Source organism: Globicephala melas, chromosome 16 (assembly GCF_963455315.2).
Source record: "Globicephala melas chromosome 16, mGloMel1.2, whole genome shotgun sequence".
In the NCBI taxonomy this organism is placed as follows: Eukaryota; Metazoa; Chordata; class Mammalia; order Artiodactyla; family Delphinidae; genus Globicephala; species Globicephala melas.
The window spans coordinates 79,342,096-79,359,861 of record NC_083329.1 but is presented as its reverse complement, the minus strand read 5'-3'; the positions used below and the strand labels follow the sequence as shown (position 1 = coordinate 79,359,861).

General features: G+C 42.6%; 2 long non-coding RNA genes across 2 annotated transcripts in view; both read left to right on the top strand.

Moving 5' to 3' along the window:
• LOC115843463 (uncharacterized) overlaps positions 1 to 17,766 on the top strand; it is a 48,505-nt gene that overhangs the window by 15,836 nt on the left and 14,903 nt on the right. The window contains exon 3 of the long non-coding RNA XR_009559411.1: positions 360 to 469. This is a non-coding gene — a long non-coding RNA (uncharacterized lncRNA). The remainder of the gene's footprint in view (positions 1 to 359; positions 470 to 17,766) is intronic.
• Positions 7,806 to 17,030, top strand: LOC115843462 (uncharacterized). Its single transcript, XR_009559412.1, has 4 exons — positions 7,806 to 10,775; positions 12,328 to 12,406; positions 15,069 to 15,146; positions 16,762 to 17,030. It is a non-coding gene; the product is annotated as an uncharacterized lncRNA (long non-coding RNA).

Genomic DNA, 17,766 nt, shown 5'->3' with positions numbered 1-17,766 from the left:
TCCTGAAGTAATTGTTTTTAATCCCAATAAGTTTATTTAAAGTTCAGTTACACGGAAGATAATTAGCAATAAGAACTATCATTATCTTCTGTCCCTGCCATATTTTATTACCTCTCACAATAATCTAAGCCTTCTCACATTTGGGATGAATAATAAAACAATCTGACAGTAACAGTGATCTGATCCTTTTTTTTACATTGAAGGCAAGAAAACAGAACACAGGAAGATTTCCTCTTAGATCAAACAGAGTCAAATGTTAGCCTTATTGCAAATCTGTTTCAACTCAATTACTTGGATACCTTGCTCTTCCTTGAGTTTCCTGGGTGGTAAATATGAAGTATCCTTGTCTCCTCTTCTAGGCAGAGAAATTGATGTACAAGTGGAGCCGAAAATAAACAAGCTGGGCAGTGACACAAGGATGAAAGGCACCTCTGGTTCTGGACAGAACTGGTGATGGAAGAGAAGGGAGGTGAGTAGGGCCAGGGGCCAGCTCTCCTGTGCCATCACTTTCTAGAGCAAAATTCCACGAGTCTGAGAATTCTAAATTTGAGCCTGGCCTCCTGGGTCTAATGAAGGTATATAGATCAAGGTAGCACTTTTAACTTTCAAGTATTTAGGCATCTTATGTGCAGGTCTTCATTTCTACTCCTGGTCTCAGCCACCCTCCTGTCCTACAGAAATCATCATCAATATACATATTTTGAAAACTTAGATTGTTATATGAGATCTTTCTGGAAGCAGCATTTAGCTCAATGTAAGTAGCGCACATAGATGCGCATCTGAAACTTTCTCTGAACGGCACCTCGTCTCCGTGACTGGAGTAGGGTATGCATGTGAACTGTTTTCCCTGCCTGTGACAAGGGGTAATTTGAAGGTGATGAACCATACATAGCACATGAAACATCTTTCTTCAAAGAAACCTGCAGAGCTTGTCGTAAAATCCCACTGTTTTCTGTCCCAACACATCTCCCATCTTTTAAATACTGTTTGGAAAGTATTCCTTTTCAATTTCTTGAGAGAATGTCCATGAATAAATTATTTTGCCCATTTCCTAGGTAACTTGAGCCCCAAAGGAAGCACAAAGCATTTCTCTGTCCCTGACAGCATTGTGTCCTGGGCCATGAAGCCAGTGCTGGGAGATGAAGTAGGAAGTAGGTACACGATACCTGGCTTTCTGTGTGCAGGTGGGGCTTCCCGGAGCTCTGGCTTGCATGTCTTCTGCATTCCGGAGCTATCTACACTCAGTGCCACTTCAGGTCAAAGCCTGTTTCAACAACACATAGTGCCAGGGTTCCAAGTGGGACACGTCCAGTTTGGAAGCAGTGTTTGCTAAAATGGATCAGTTTTCTCTAATAACATTTTGACCAAGCATGTATAAATGAATTTCATCCCCTTGGCATGCACATCACTTTTGCCTGTCAGTACCATATTCTCAAAACTGGCATAGCTGGGGCTTCCCTGGTGGAACAGTGGTTAGCAATCCACCTGCCAATGCAGAAGACACGGTTTCGAACCCTGGTGTGGGAAGATCCCACATGCCGTGGAGCAGCTAAGCCCATGCGCCACAACTACTGAGCCTCAGCTCTAGAGCCCGCAAGCCACAGCTACTGAAGCCCGTGCACCTAGAGCCCGTGCTCCGCCACAAGAGAAGCCACCGCAATAAGCCCGGGCACCACAACAAAGATTAGCCCCCCCTGCTCGCCGTAACTAAAAAAAGCCCTCACGTAGCAACGAAGATCCAATGCAGCCATAAATAAATAAATTAATTAATTAATTAATTAAGAACTAGCTGCCCTGTGACTAAGCATGACCCTCAGGCTTTCCAGACTTTAGACCACTCTGGTGGTCATTATATGAACTGTATTTTGGAGAATATTCATAACCATTGAACCATTGCCATTGTTCATCCGGTGCTTTGGCAGCTCACCATGGAGTCCAAGCCAAAGGGAAGGTGCTGGTCTGTGAACACGGCAGGTGCTTTTTTTTTTTTTTGCGGTACGCGGGCCTCTCACTGTTGTGGCCTCTCCCGTTGCGGAGCACAGGCTCCGGACGCGCAGGCTCAGCGGCCATGGCTCACAGGCCCAGCCGCTCTGTGGCATGTGGGATCTTCCCGGACCGGGGCACGAACCCGTGTCCCCTGCATCGGCAGGCGGACTCTCAACCACTGCGCCACCAGGGAAGCCCGGCAGGTGCTTTTAATACATGAGCATGTGTGTGTATTTTAACTGCTCACCAAAGCCTGTTAGATTATCCACTATTTTGAATTAGTTACACAATCTCCCTCCCATTAACTGAAAATGTAAGAAGCTCAGCGAAGTAATAATTAAAGTCTTGGATCTTTATTTCTGTTATCCACCGTGATTTTCAGTTATGTACGTTGTATCAATATGGAAGCCATGTTTTCCCTAAGAGTTGTAATGAAATCAGCTTTGAGAATCTGCACTTATATTTGTGGGGCTTACCCCTTCCGATCACTCTGACTTCCATACCACCCTCAAGAGGCCCTTCCTGACCGTCCACTTTAAATTACCCTTTTCTCCAGTCAGTCCCATCACATTGCCTGGTTCTGTTATGTCAATGGCACTTATCACTAACAGAAATCACTAGGTACATTTATTTGTTTGTTTGTTATTTTTTCTGTTGGAATTTTGATAGGGATTAAGCTGAAACCGCAGATTGCTTTGGGTAGTATTGACATCTTAACAATATTAAATCTTTCTACCCATGAACATGGGATGTCTTTCCATTTATTTAGATTTTCTTTAATTACATTCAGCAGTGTTTTGGAGTTTTCAGGTTATGAGTGAAAACTGAAATAAATTTAAATAAAATAATTTAAATGAAATAAATTTCAGTTAAATTTATTCCTGAGTATATTATTCTTTTAGATGCTATTATGAATGGAATTGCTTTTAAATTCTCCTTTCAGATTGTTAGTTGCAGGTGTCTAGAAACAAAACTGACTTTGGTGTGTGAATTTTGTACCTTGCAGCTTTGCTAAATTTGTTTATTGTTATTGTTCTAGTAGCTTCCTTGTGGATTATTTGGGATCTTTCAATATGGGATCATATCATATGTGAATAGAGATAGCTTCCTTCTTCCTTTCCTATTATTTCTTTTTCTTGTCTAATTGCTCTCGCTAGAACTTCCACTACAATGTTGAACAGCAGTGATGAGTGCAGGCATCCTTGGCTTCTTCCTGATCTTAGGGGAAAAGCTTTCAGTTTTTCACCGTTTACTATGATGTTAGGTGTGAGTTTTTTATAAACACTCTTTATCATCTTGAGGAAGTCCCCGTCTACTTCTAGCTTTCTGAATGTTTTTATCATGAAAATGTGTTGGATTTTGTCACATGCTTTTTCTGTGTTAATTGAGATGATCACATGTTTTATTACTCTATTCTATTAATGTGGCCTATGACATTGATTGATTTTCTATTTTGAACCACCATGGTATTCATGGTGCAGTGAATCCAACTTGGTTCCTGTGTATAATCCTTTTAATATGATATTGGATTCAGTTTGCTAGTATTTTCTTGAGAAATTTTTCATCTGTATTCGTAAGGGATATTGGTCAATAATTTCTTTTCTTGTGATACCTCTATCTGGTTTTGGTATTAGGGTAATACTGGCCTCATAGAATGAGTTAGAAAAGAACTCTCCTCTTCTATTTTTTGGAGGAGTTTGGAGAGATTGTGATTAATTCTTTTCAAAACGTGTGGTAGAATTCACCAATGAAGCCATCTCATCCTGGTCTATTCTTTGTTGGGAAGTTTTCGATTACTGATTCCATCTCTCATTTTAGGTCTGTGAGGTTTTTTATTTTTTCTTAAGTCAATTTATGTAATTTGTGTGATTGGCTCCTTTTCCTTCTTTCAGGCTGACTGTTTTTTGTTTGTTTTGTTTTTTATTTACTTTAGGCTGTGTTGGGTCTTCGTTGCTGTACGCGGGCTTTCTCTAGTTGCGGCGAGCAGGGGCTACTCTTCGTTGTGGTGCACGGGCTTCTCATTGCGGTGGCTTCTCTTGCTGTGGAGCACGGGCTCTAGGCGCACAGGCTTCGGTAGTTGTGGCACGCGGGCTCAGTAGTTGTGGCTCGTGGGCTGTAGAGCGAAGGCTCAGTAGTTGTGGCGCACGGGCTTAGTTGCTCTGTGGCATGTGGGATCTTCCCGGACCAGGGCTCGAACCCATGTCCCCTGCATTGGCAGGTGGATTCTTAACCACTGCGCCACCAGGGAAGTCCCTGACAGACTGTTTTAAGGTATTATATCTTTCCTTCTATTATTATCATTTTTTTCAAAGCCAGTGTATATTCAGAATTAACTCAGTTTCTCTTCTAAGTAAAATCAAGTTCCCTACATTTTTGTTAAAAACTTAACATCTTCCTTGGGACTAGCTGAAGCCCAGTTCATTTACAACAAGAATTTCTGTAATGACAAGAATCTCTTTCATTGGATCATTAATTACTCATTTACATTTCAGAGTAACAAGGTTTCAGAAGGAAAATAACAACTGGTAGTTATTTAAAGAGCACTTCCACAACTAACTGGCTGTTTGGAGCCATTATCTTTTTCATGACAACATGGGGACACTTGCTCTTACTACCAGGATCTATTTTATTTTACTGACTATGGTGGTAGTTGTAAACTGAAACATCTTTCACAGTGTATTTTCTAATTAAAAGCATCATAAAATGCTGTTGAATTCCCTGATCCAAAATATTTGAGTCATTATGAGTTTTCTCACATGCGTTAATGATTTAATTAACTAAACTCCTTAAATCGAACCCTTTATCAGCATTATATCTTGGCAAAGATACAACATTCTCATCCTTACATCTTACAAAAGTTCATATTCTAACACAAAGAGGACACATCTCTGCAAGTGTTAAAGAATACATTTCTAAAGAAATTTCAACTTCCACTTAAAGATCTGGGCAGCCAGGGGAGGAGAGATTACCCACGAATCACTAGCTTCTGTTAAAGTCCTCCTGTCAATGGCCTAAATGCCTGTCAACAATTAGTAAATTGTAAAAGAGTACCAGAAATATCAACCCTGTTTGCAGCCCCACTATTTATTTGAATACTTCTGTTTAGGATGTTCTAGAACAAATTGAGCAGTAAACTGTTCCTCAACTCCAAACCAAAAGGTCTCAGGTTGAGGGTGGGGCATATGTTGGGGTAGTAGTAAGTTTAATAGTAATAGTCCATCTCTTTTCCAATTAAAAAACCCCATATATTTATATCTATATCTCACAATACATACAAATGAGGATGACATTAAAAATTGACCACTGGCACTTCAAGGACATTGTCAATCAGAACAGACATCAGCCACAAGCAGCCACTCCTAGACTAGTGCAGACTGGATTAGACAAGTGTCAGCCATGATGTGTGTATGTGTGTGTGTTACGCTTGTGTGTGTGAATGCACCAACTATATATGTGTTGCTTATATAATGTGACAAAGAAATGAAAGTGCCTTGGCCAGGAGGAGAGAGGAAAGAGATGGAGAAAGAGGAGGGAGATAGTGTTCACCCAAGTAGTAGGGTGCTGCCCCACTACACTAATTAGTGACTTATTTATAAAGATTTCTTATTTTTTAAAAGCATTCAGCTTTTCAAAGTGCTTTCACCCCTCTCATTTTATCCCCATTATCAAAAATAGAAAAATAGTCTTGCTTTATAGCTTCAGTAGAGAACTAGAAAGACGAGATTAGGAAATCATCTTCTAACTCTTAGGTCAGAGAGTTATAGAGTTCTTCCTCTACAAGTTGGCTTGGAAGTAAACCTGTTTCAGCTCAGATTCTGGGTTGACCTTGCACCCTGTGAGGGACTCTAATGTAACCCTGCTACAGTAAATTTGTCTGGAGAAGTGAGGACTTCACTTCTTCTGCCAGCCCCGGCCAGCTCTGTCCTCGGATCATTCCTCATGGTCTGACTGTTCTGCTCCCTCTAGATGTTGACTCTTCTCCTGACCTTGAACCCAGCTCAGTGTTTGACAAGCCTCCCAAGGATACAAGCTTAGCACCTGTTTCTAGCTTTATCGTTCTCATGTTAATTCTGGTAGCTCCGTGAGTCTCATATCTCCACATGATTCAAGATGAGCACATTGCTCTCATATTTAGCATGGACATCATCATCATTATTATTATTATTATTATTATTTTGCCAGTTGGGAAAGTGAAGCTTTGTGTAACTCATTTTTCCCAGAACTTTTCAGTCCGAGAGTAAAAGCAGGGTCACATTTACAGCTATGACCGCCACAAATGCTGTTGCCCTTAAATGACCTGCTCCCATCTGTTTCTCCGAGGCCTCAGAAGTTTTCTCACTTAAGCTTTCACATGGGGTCTGATCATTTTCTCCTCTTCTCTTTTGAAACCTGCCCATCCCCCTCTTAGTGACGTGTCTATAGCTGGGTACGTCAGTGATTATCAACTTGTGAGGATGAGTGTGACTGGTGAAAGTCAGGAGTCCTGCCATGTGTGCCGAAGACACGATACCGCTCACTTCCTCCGAAGTTTCCTGCACCCTTTCTAACCACTTACGTTGCTTCTTGATGCTGCTGACACTGTTTCTACAGTTGCCAATTCTCAAGCACGGGTCTCTCCCCGTAGAGTTCTTCCGGGTGCATCCCTCTGAGTTTGCTGTTGATGTGTTGTAGCACTTGTACTAGAGCTTGGCCACATCCTGGAGAGGCCCCATAGGGCCAAATACTTCTGTTGTTACAGGAACATCCCTTTCCTCTACTTTTATGTTAATCTCTGTTAAACAGCTCTCTGAATTTTAGAAAATGGGAATGTATGAGATCGTATATAACCAGAAAATCTACAATATGGTTTTAGCGTGTTCAAAGGCTTTACGATATTAGAATCAATCTCTCTCCACCCACCCACCCCCCGCTTCTCTCCCTCTTTCTCTCCCTCTCCCTCTTACTCTCTCCCTTCTTCCTTAGTCTCCATCTCTTACCATTTCAAAGCCCTCCATTTTCTCTCTCTGTCGGCCTCATTCCCTCCTACTGTGGAGAGATTTCCTTCCTGGGCAAGTGGGATGGGTTTGATGAGAAATGGTCTCCAACTGACCCAGGCTTACATCATTCCAGCTTAGCAGGAAAGACACTGCTTCTCTCTTTCAACAGCCCTATATAACAACTCATCAAGGACACGATGTCGTTCAGTTCGGGTCAGGCACCCTTCCTTGGGTCAATCACTGCATTTGAAGGACAAGATACTGAGACTCGGAGCACCATTCAGTTCTCACAAAAGATAGGCAATTCCACAAAGAAGAGAAAGTATTACTATCTGAATAGGGGAATAAGGAACGCGGGGCAGAAAAAAAAATGCAATAAATGCTCAGTTGATAAGACAAATGTCTTAGAGAGTTTGGAGTGAGGAAGTGTTAAGTTTTATTTGCCATACACCTCTCTCTAGAACTCAGAGATGAACCCATGGAGAACAGCCTAGTGGCAGACTATAGTTTTCAGTCTCCCATCCTCTACTATGAACAAGGCTGTAATACTGGGCAGAGCTGTGCCAACTCTCCCTCTTTTTTTTTTTTTTTGTGGTACGCAGGCCTCTCACTGCCGCGGCCTCTCCCGTTGCAGAGCACAGGCTCCGGACGCGCAGGCTCAGCAGCCATGGCTCACAGGCCCAGCCGCTCCGCGGCATGTGAGATCTTCCCGGACCGGGGCTCGAACCCGTGTCCCCGGCATCGGCAGGCAGACTCTTAACCACTGCGCCACCAGGGAAGCCCTGTTTGTTTGTTTGTTTGTTTGTTATAATGGACCTATATAATATTTGGCATCCAACAATTAGGAAACATGTTTTTTTCCCAAGTGTAAATGGAACATTCATAAAATTTAATCATAAAATTTCCCTACATATTTTGAAGTGTAAGCATTATAATAGACTCTCTGTTTACAAAACAATTCACAATTAGAAGTTTATAACAAAAGGACGATTTAAAACATTTTCTATATATTAAAAAAAAAACCTTCTAAATGTCTCATGAATCAAGAAGAAAGTATAGCATTAAGTTTAAAAGTACTTGAAACTGAATGATAATGGAAATACTACATATAAAAGCTTGTAGAATGCAGCAAAAGTGTTTCAAGGAAAATTTATGGTCTTATTTTTTTTAATACTTTATTGGAGTATCGTTGATTTACAATGTTGTGTGAGTCTCAAGTGTACGGTAAAGCGATTCAGTTATACATATATGTATTCACTCTTTTTCAGATTCTTTTCTCATATAGGTTATCACAGAATACTGAGTAGACAGAAGACTGGGGTTTTTTTCTGGGTTTTAGCTGCCCTGCGTAGCACCTGTAGCCTGCCATCAGGCTAAAAGCCATAAAAAATGGGAAACGAACTCCATGCCATTTCTTTCTTCCAAGTGTTGGCTTTACTCCGAAAGCTGCCTGTTCTGTTTACTGCCCACAGCATTCAGGTGGCTGTTCTTATGTTATACCCAGTGTTGACAGTTGTCGTCTCTGGGAGCTGGGGGTGACTCGGCCGTATCATCAGTGGAACTGATTACTTTGGTTTGGTTGTAATCTCACTTTGTCACTTACTACCTGTGTACATTTAGGCAAGTTACTTAATTCATCTGTGTCTTAGTTTCCTTGTCTGTAAAACAGGGAAAATAATATTATTCCATGTTTAGAATTGTTGAGAGATTATATGACAAAATACATCTGAAATGCTCGGGGATATTATGCTGATGATGATTATATAGCTGAGAGTGTTCCTTTTGCATCATTTTGAGATTTCTACCAATGCATTTAGCCATTTCCTCAATGAATAATTATTGTGATTCCTTTCAAATTTTCAGGCATTTTATCATTTGGGATAGCGCTAGATGAAGCTCACTGATAAATTTCCAAAAATGTGTTAAATTCTCAATTACAAACTACCATTCTCATTTCAGGCGATGTTTCCCTAGTTATTCATATATTATATTTCATTGTATTTTATTTCGCAGCGTCTCGGAGATCATGATTTATAACTACTTCGTGACTAGTTAGAATTGAATTTAGCTTTTCACAAGTCACCCTTAAACATGCATTAAAATTCCCTATAATTAAGCAAAAAAACAATGTTAGAGTTGGCCTTCTCACCCTTGACACTGTTGACAGATGGAGAAATATTTACTGACCTCCTACTCTTTCGAGGAACAAAAGTTACAAAGATGTGATGCCTACAGAAACCTTGTGATGTTTTGATTGGTGTTCAAAACATTTATTTTATAAATGTATCTTATTTTGATCAGAAAAATGAACACCTATAATAATGTGTAAATATGATTGTACTAGCATTCCCTACAGCAATTCCCTAAAGCAAAAACCTTTGAGGCCAGAAAATGAAATCATGTATCGCCCAAGGTGAGTAAGAGAAGGGTCCTTTGTTCCAGTTAGGATTTGAGGCCAAGAAATAAAAAACCTGACAACAAAGGCTTAGACAAGTAGGGCTTATTTTTCTCATGCAGTGAAATCTAGATGTAGGCAGCATGGGTCTGGAGCAGCTCCCAAGGTTGTCAACCCAGATGCAGGCTCTGTCCATTAATCCGTTCCCCTTTATGAACACGTGGCTTTGTTCTGCTGGTTATAAGATGGCTGCTACACCTCCAAAGGGTGTGTCTGCTTTCCAAAAAGATAAAGGAGGGGGAAAGTGAAAGACCAGGGGTTATGCCAGCTGAGTTGGTCCCATTTTATCGGAAAAACAATTGCTCCAGAGACAAGGCCAACCCCTGGCCGCCCCAGCTTAGATTTCATCAGCAAAAATGGGTCATAATGCAAGGCACTTTGGCCAGGTGAATATTTTAGCTGTGTACAATGCCACCCCAAGGGAAATTGGGATTCTGTTAGTAATAACGAAGAGAAGAATAGATATTAAGAGGGGCAGTACTTTCCAACCACGGCAAGGTGCGATTGCAGGGACTCATGGAGACTTTCCAGGGGAGTCATGGAAATCATTTTCCAGTGTGACTTCCATTTATACAGTCCATCTAAAAGTGATCTGCTTTGGAAAGCATAGTACCAGTCTTCTTTAACCACCCCTGCTTTTAAAACTGCCCTCTGCCCACTTTGCAATAGAGAACCACACGCCCATAACCAACCCTGAAATTTACTATGGTGCATTGCCCAGGGGATCTAAAAACCTCTAGGGTAGGGACTTCTCTGGTGGTCCAGTGGTTAAGACTCTGCACTTCCAGTTCAGGGGGATGCAGGTTTGATCCCTGGTCGGGGAACTAGGATCCCACATAAAATTTAAAACAATAAATAAAAATAAAAACCCTCTGGGATATAATCAAAGGGACAAGTCAAAATAATGGTATCACACAGCCTCTTTTATTAAAGCAGAACCATCCTGGTGGGGATTCTAGTCTTTTCGTATATATGCATATTTACCTTAAGAGCAAAGCATGGTACTAGAAGTGATTGATTTGGGCCAATGTCATAAATATTTTGAATACAGCTACGTTGTTGAGTGGAGCCATAGAGATTTTGGGGGTTTTTTCCCCTTTATTTTTATTTATTTTTAACATCTTTATTGGAGTATAATTGCTTTACAGTGGTGTTAGTTTCTGCTTTATAACAAAGTGAATCAGCTATACATATACATATTTGACTATTTCTATCTGCATGCCCTTATCTCTTCCATCCTCTGGTCTTTGTGGAAGAATTTATTGCTTTTGAAGAAGAGTCTTTGAGAGCAAAGCAAAGAGGACGTCCTAAGGAATAACGAAGGCAGGGAGAGGTATTGTACTCTCCCACCAACAGAGGTCTGTGTCTTTATCTCTTATCTGTCTGTCTGTCTCTGTCTTAGAGTTGGATTCAGAAGTAAGAGGGGGGACGTAGAAATGCATATAAGTAAAGTTTAATTGAATTGGAAAATCAAGGACAATTTTTCTGGCACAAGTTATTCTGGTTTTGCTGATTTGTTTGATAACAGGGATTGGATTTGGCATTTAGGTGACGCAGTGAAAGTTTTCCATAGTTTCCATAAGGTAAATCTTAAACAGTGCTCTGAAGAAAATCTTTTAAAAACACATAATGAGTATTTCTTTTTCAAAAAATTGACAATGATGTTTTGAAATGAACAAAATTTCAAGTTTCTTAACCTCTCCACTAGACTGGGTTAAATAAATGTCTCCGAGGGTAAGAATGCCAGGTGTAATTAGTAGGTATTGAATAATTTAAGGTTAATCCTTTTTGGTATAGTCCCAGAGACTAAGAAAGGAAATGACACCAAAGACTAGAAATAAATGCTTTTGCAAGTCAGATGGTCTCCAATACTTTGTTTTCAAGAATATTAAAGGTGCAACGAATCACTTTGTCAGCTGATCAACAAAAAAGAAATAAAAAGATTGATCACTGTTACGTTAGGTATTCAAGTCAGAAGAAGAACATTTAAAAAAGTAATGTTGTTATAATGAAACTCCTTTTATCCCCATCTACTTGCATATGTGTTTCTTAATTTTTGTCTATAAAACATGAAAATAGGAATAAAACTGATGATGAACACTGCCTTACAATAGCAATTTATCTCGTAAATCGAGCTAGGGAACTCTTCAAAGCAGCTCCTGAACTTCAAGGCTAAGGCCAGCAGGTGGAGAGATGTGAGCAGCTAGTTAAACCATTAAGTAGCCAATGCCTCTTAAGCACCCATTCAGCTTATGTGCGCCCCCTACAGGTTTCAATACAAATGAGATGGGACCTGCTCTCAAGGAGTTCATAGATTGGCATGTAAATAATACATTATAATACAAAATTGTAATGCAATATTTTTTCCTCTAAAAATGGAACTAAGTCCAACTTGTGCAAATCAGTTTAAATAGAATACAGTATTTCTACAGTCGTGTGCGTAAGGGGTTGTGGGAACATAGGGCGCTGGATTTGAGAGGAGTGGGCCTCGGGGAAAACTCCACCGTTCCAGAATATTTAGATACATGCCCATTCCCACAGATTCATAATCACTCAGTTTTCTCCTTATTTTTTGCATAGATAGACAGATACAACTTATAGTAGTGAACATTTTCCATTTCTCCATGTTCTTTAATGGTTTTTATCTATGTGGTTACCTTGTTTTCACATGTTATCATTATAGATAAGTACAATTTTATATTCGGGTTTCTTCCCCTCTGAGCATTAACGTACCCATTTTCACAAATGGACATCATAAGTACTATGCAACAAGCATTGAAAGTAACCCAAGCCAAGAGTCTTACTAGATGTGTTTGGTCCCTAGTAACAGTGGATGCCAACCAGAGTCCTATGTAGAGCTGTGACTGAAATATTCCTTTAGCACTCAACCTGGTTCTTAAATTGAATTAGCTGCACGATAGGAGCCTCTGAGGAAGGAATTTCTTCTAAGGGAGAAGAGTAACGGCGTCAAAGGAAAATGGCTATAAAGGTAATGCTCACAGCACCTCCTGATCCCTTCACAAAGATGAAATGTGAGAGATGTGTTTGGAAATCCTGTACTATTGCAGACTGTGGCAGGTTAACATCTTTATTTACATATTCTATTCTATCTTATTCTCTCCTATAGACAGTGATTTGTCAGGTAATGTGGAAATAGTGTGGGAAATACAGAGATAGGTAAAATCCTATCATGGTAGATGATATTTTCCTCGCTTTTGCCATGATGTACCAAGATGAGGTGTGTCTAATCATCATCAGACAATGCCTACCTTAATACCCTGTGTGATTTGATACTTAATAAGGATAAGTCGTAGAAACGACCGTGAGAATTTGGTGGCTCGACCACAGTAAAGGCTCCATCCTGTGGGAGGGATGATGGCTCCTGGGAAGTGGTACCCATGGGGGTGACCGCAGTGGCAGATGGAGAGCGGGTGAAGTGTGTCTCTGTCTACCAGTCATGGTAGCATGTCTGGGGAGACAGGCATATACATCCCAGACTACATGGAGAGATATATAGCATTAGCTGTATTCTGTACTAAAAACTTATATTTTAAGAAAGAAAAAAAAGCAGCTCTGGTAGCTGGTAGCTGGTCTGGCACTCTGAGCCAGACCAAGGTTGGCACCTGCTAACTATAAAAAATTTCAGAGCAGTAACATCAGGTGAGGTCACTCTGTGTCTGTGATGTGGTGGGATAGAACAAGACTCCTCCATAAAAACAAGAAGATAGGGCTCCCCTGGTGGCGCAGTGGTTGAGAGTCCGCCTGCCGAGGCAGGGGACAGGGGTTCGTGCCCCGGTCCGGGAGGATCCCACGTGCCGCGGAGCGGCTGGGCCCGTGAGCCATGGCCGCTGAGCCTGCGCGTCCGGAGCCTGTGCTCCACAACGGGAGAGGCCGCACCAGTGAGGGGCCCGCGTACCGCAAAAAAAAGATAAATTCCTTGGCAGTTTCTTCTAAAGTTAGCATACACCTACACTCTAACATCATTTCAACTCCTTCCCAAGAGCAATGAATATGTATGTCCACAAAAAACTTGTATATGAATGTTCATAGCATCTCTGTAGCCAAAAGGAGAGAATGCACATTTGTACTTCACCAGAATGGATAAATAATTATGATACATCCACACAATGAAATACTACTCAGCAATAAAAAGGAATAGGGACTTCCCTGGTGGCACAGTGGATAAGACTCCCTGCTCCCAATGTAGGGGGCCCAGGTTTGATCCCTGGCCAGGGAACTAGATCCCACATGCCACAACTAAGAGTTCACATGCCACAACTAAGCAGCCCTCCTGCTGCAACTAAAGGAGTCCACCTGCTGCAACTAAGACCGGCGCAACCAAATAAATAAATAAATAGTAAAAAATAAATAAATAAAAAGGAATAAATCACTGATAGGTGCAATAACATGAAGCAATGTAAAAAAATTTAATGAAAGTAGTCTTACACAAAAGGGTACACACTATTTCCAGCCAAAAATAAAATAAATTAATTTTTTAAAAAATTGGTGCAGTGGTTAAGAATCTTCCTGCCAGTTCAGGGGACATGGGTTCGAGCCCTGTTCTGTGAAGATCCCACATTGCCACAGAGCACCTAAGCCCGTGTGCCACAACTACTGAGCCTGTGCTCTAGAGCCCGCGAACCACAACTACTGAGCCAGTGTGCCACAACTACTGAAGCCCATGTGGCTAGAGCCCATGCTCCACAAGAGAAGCCACCGCAATGAGAAGCCCACACACCGCAACGAAGAGTAGCCCCCGCTCACCGCAACTAGAGAAAGCCCACATGCAGTAACGAGGACCCAACGCAGCCAAAAACAAAAGAAAACAGAAAGGAAAAGAAATTTAATTTTAAAAAAAGGGTACACACTATTTCATTTTATTTATATGAAGTTCTCGAACAAGCGAAATGAAACTATGGTGACGCAAATCAGAATAGAAGTTGCCTCTGTGTGAAGGGTGAGGGAGGAGCTATTGTAAAGAGTGATGGAAATATTCTACACCTTGGTTTACACTGTGGTTACGTAGGTCAAAATTAATCAAAATGTACACTTAAATGTATATTTTATGGTGCGTAAATCTGTCTCAAACATTGGCTTAATTTCTTGCTTTATGGTAAACAAAATGCAGTACGCGAACTAGCGAACCACAGTGTCCCCTTTCTCCCCTCATCTTTTTCATCTGAATTGAGAAATCTGCCGTCTCGTGGTGACTCTGGCACATCAGGGAATGCCAAATTGAGATCAATTTCAGAAGATGCAGTAAACTGCCAGAGAGGAATAATGAAGAAGGCTTCAGGATTTATGGCTGGTCATGGGATTAAGATTCTTGAAGCAAGAGTAAGGACCCAGGGGATTGCTGATCATTCTTAGACTGTCTTAGGTCAGAAACTCACCCTAATGGACAAGAGATTGAATTCTGTCATTAAGTGACTAGTGACAAAAAGGGTCTTTTTGGATGCTGTGTGTTGCCCAAGGGAATATGTCACATATTCATAAAGAAAAGGCAACAAAACCTTAGCAGAAGAAGTTAAATGATAGCCCAGATTCTTTGAGCCACTCAGTTTTCTTTGCCAGGTAGAAAGGGTATTTGGGGTCCCAGCCATTTTACTGACTGGTATTCAGGATCAAAATCTATTTCCATATAATTGCAGTTGTTACCCTTACAAGTTCCTGGAACGATAGTAAAACACCGGAGTGCTGAACACTGGAGAAATACAACCAAATATCAGGTGGGTTTTTACTGAGGTAGTGGCTTTGGTGAATGCGGCTCGGTTCTTCAGGCAAGCGGACTTCCTGATACTCAGCTCCAGAAGTGGACATTGTTTCCCCTTCCAGTTAGAGGCACTTCACGCCGCCCTCCACCACTGGGCAAAGCTGCGGCTGAGCTGCTCGCAGGACTCATGGAAAGGAAGATGTGCTCTCTGAAGTCAGCCACCCACCTGAGAGGGAAAGGATGAAAATAAGGCCCAGTTTTCTTCCAAATTCCCAACAGACAAGTCATTTACCTTCCCTGGGTGAGGCCAGGAGTATTATGCCAATGGAGATGGGGATGAATCATGGCTTTTATTTCCTGTACTTCTGATGGTTTGACATCTGGGGCCAGGCTGACCCTGGAGGGACTCCCCCTCACAGGGTTAGCTAATTCCTAGAGATGGCAAATAACTAGCCCTTGAGCACACCTTTCAAATACAAACCAAGCCATCCAGAGCTCACACCCCAGCCATCTCCTGTGCTGGGCTCTCACCCTGGCTCACTCTCCCCCCGCCCTAATCCCCCCAGGCCCAGGTACCAGACAACCAGGGGCAGTCCCCATGCCTCAGAGCCCTGGAATGATTCAAACTAGCCAGACCTGAGCCTGCTGGCCCTGTCTTGCCTATTCCTGCTTAAAGAGACCACGATAAAAGCTCCTGTCTCAGTTCCCTCTCTCCCTCTGCCTGTGACTGACCCTGGTGCTCTCCCAAGTGCCCCCCACCCCTGCCCATGGCATAGTGTGCCCCTCCTCTTGGGAACTGTGAGTAAACCTACCTTTTCAATGTCAGCTGTCTCCTAATCCATCGGCTTATCACACCCAAATAATAATAAACCTGTATTTTAAAACAAGGTCTGTCCACTTGGGAGCAGGGAGGAAGCACCCCATAGGAACATCACCTGTGACCATGACTGTTCATGCTGGGGCTTCTCGAGCCTCTGGAAGCTGAGATTGTATACATGTTGTTCTAGTCACCCCTGTTCCTTCCTGTTGCAAATTCTGTCTAATGGAATAAACCTGGTTCAGTCAACTTGGTAGGACTGGGAGGCAAGGTCATGTGACACTGGAGGCTCTGGGGTCAGACCAGGGGTGAGTGTCATCCTCCCCCCACCACCTATCACCATAAGCTGGGGGGAGGAGCTTAACGCCCCCCCCCCCCCCCGTGTGCTTAAGTGTTCTCATTGGTAAAAACAGGTTGTTCCGGAATATCAATCCTCAGTAAACGTGGTCCTCCCCAAACAAACTCCAGTCCCATATAAGGAAAATACAGCTCAGCAGAATTCGTTGGATCCTTCTAGCAGCTGTCTCCGTGTTGCTATTTCCATCTTCCCAGCCCCGAACTCCTTGATAGCTTTGGTTTCTCTATATTTATGTCCTTCTGGGGACTGTGGCTTTCAGCATCTCACCCTTTCTGCTCTCGGCATCACCTAGCAGCTCCCAGTGTCCTCTGTCCTCCTAAAACCCTGCAACGGACTCTTGGGCCACAGACTCGAACCTGGCTGCTAATTATTTCTTTTCAGGACTGACCTTGTGTGCTCTCGGGTTTTATTTCTGTTCTAGTTTGCTCAGCAAGAGATTTGTCTCTTTGTTTCTAGGCAAGAGGTGCTGGCGTCTGACCTTGGCTGCAGACTGCTTCCCCACCCTGCTCCCCGACCCCATGTCCTCCAATATTCTGGGCAGACAGCTTCCTTCTCTCAGTGTTGCTGCTTCTGGGTCTACATTTCCTCCCTCTGTCACCTTCTTCCCTCAGCCATTAAGGAGCCTAACACCGCCCACCCATTAAAGATGATGGCGCCTCGGTGGGTTAAGAATCCGCCTGCCGATGCAGGGGACACAGGTTCGAGCCCTGGTCCGGGAAGATCCCACATGCTGCGGAGCAATTAAGCCCGCGTGCCACAACTACTGAGCCCACATGCCACAACTACTGAAGCGCACGTGCCTAGAGTCCGTGCTCTGCAACAAGAGAAGCCACCGCCATGAGAAGCCTGCGCACCGCAACGAGGAGTAGCCCCCACTGGCTGCAACTAGAGGAAGCCCGCGCGCAGCAACGAAGACCCAGCGCAGCCAAAAAAAAACATGATGGCGCCTCCTGCGTGCCTCTCCCCCCATCCCCACTCTACTCCTCTTCCCTTCCATTGACAAGATGCTGAAAATACTTGTCCACACTTGTGTCTCCTGCTACGTCCCACTCACTCTCAGCTCACATCAGCACGACTACTCTCCCACCTCTGCTTCTGGTTCTACTAAAAACGATTCATCGTGACCTTGAACCAGACCGTTCTCTCCAGGTATCAGATGCTCTACGACATGAGGAAATGCGGGACCAATAAGTCTTCGAGACCTTCTTCACTCATTGTCCAAGACAATGGTAAGGATTTGTTGTAAATCTCATATTGCTGCATTGATAGTAATTTCCACTTAGACTAAAATTTATTATTATTTGTTTTTATTTTTTGCGGTACATGGGCCTCTCACTGTTTTGGCATCTCCCATTGCGGAGCACAGGCTCCAGACGCGCAGGCTCAGCGGCCATGGCTCACGGGCCCAGCTGCTCCGCTGGCATGTGGGATCTTCCCGGACCGGGGCACGAACCCGTGTCG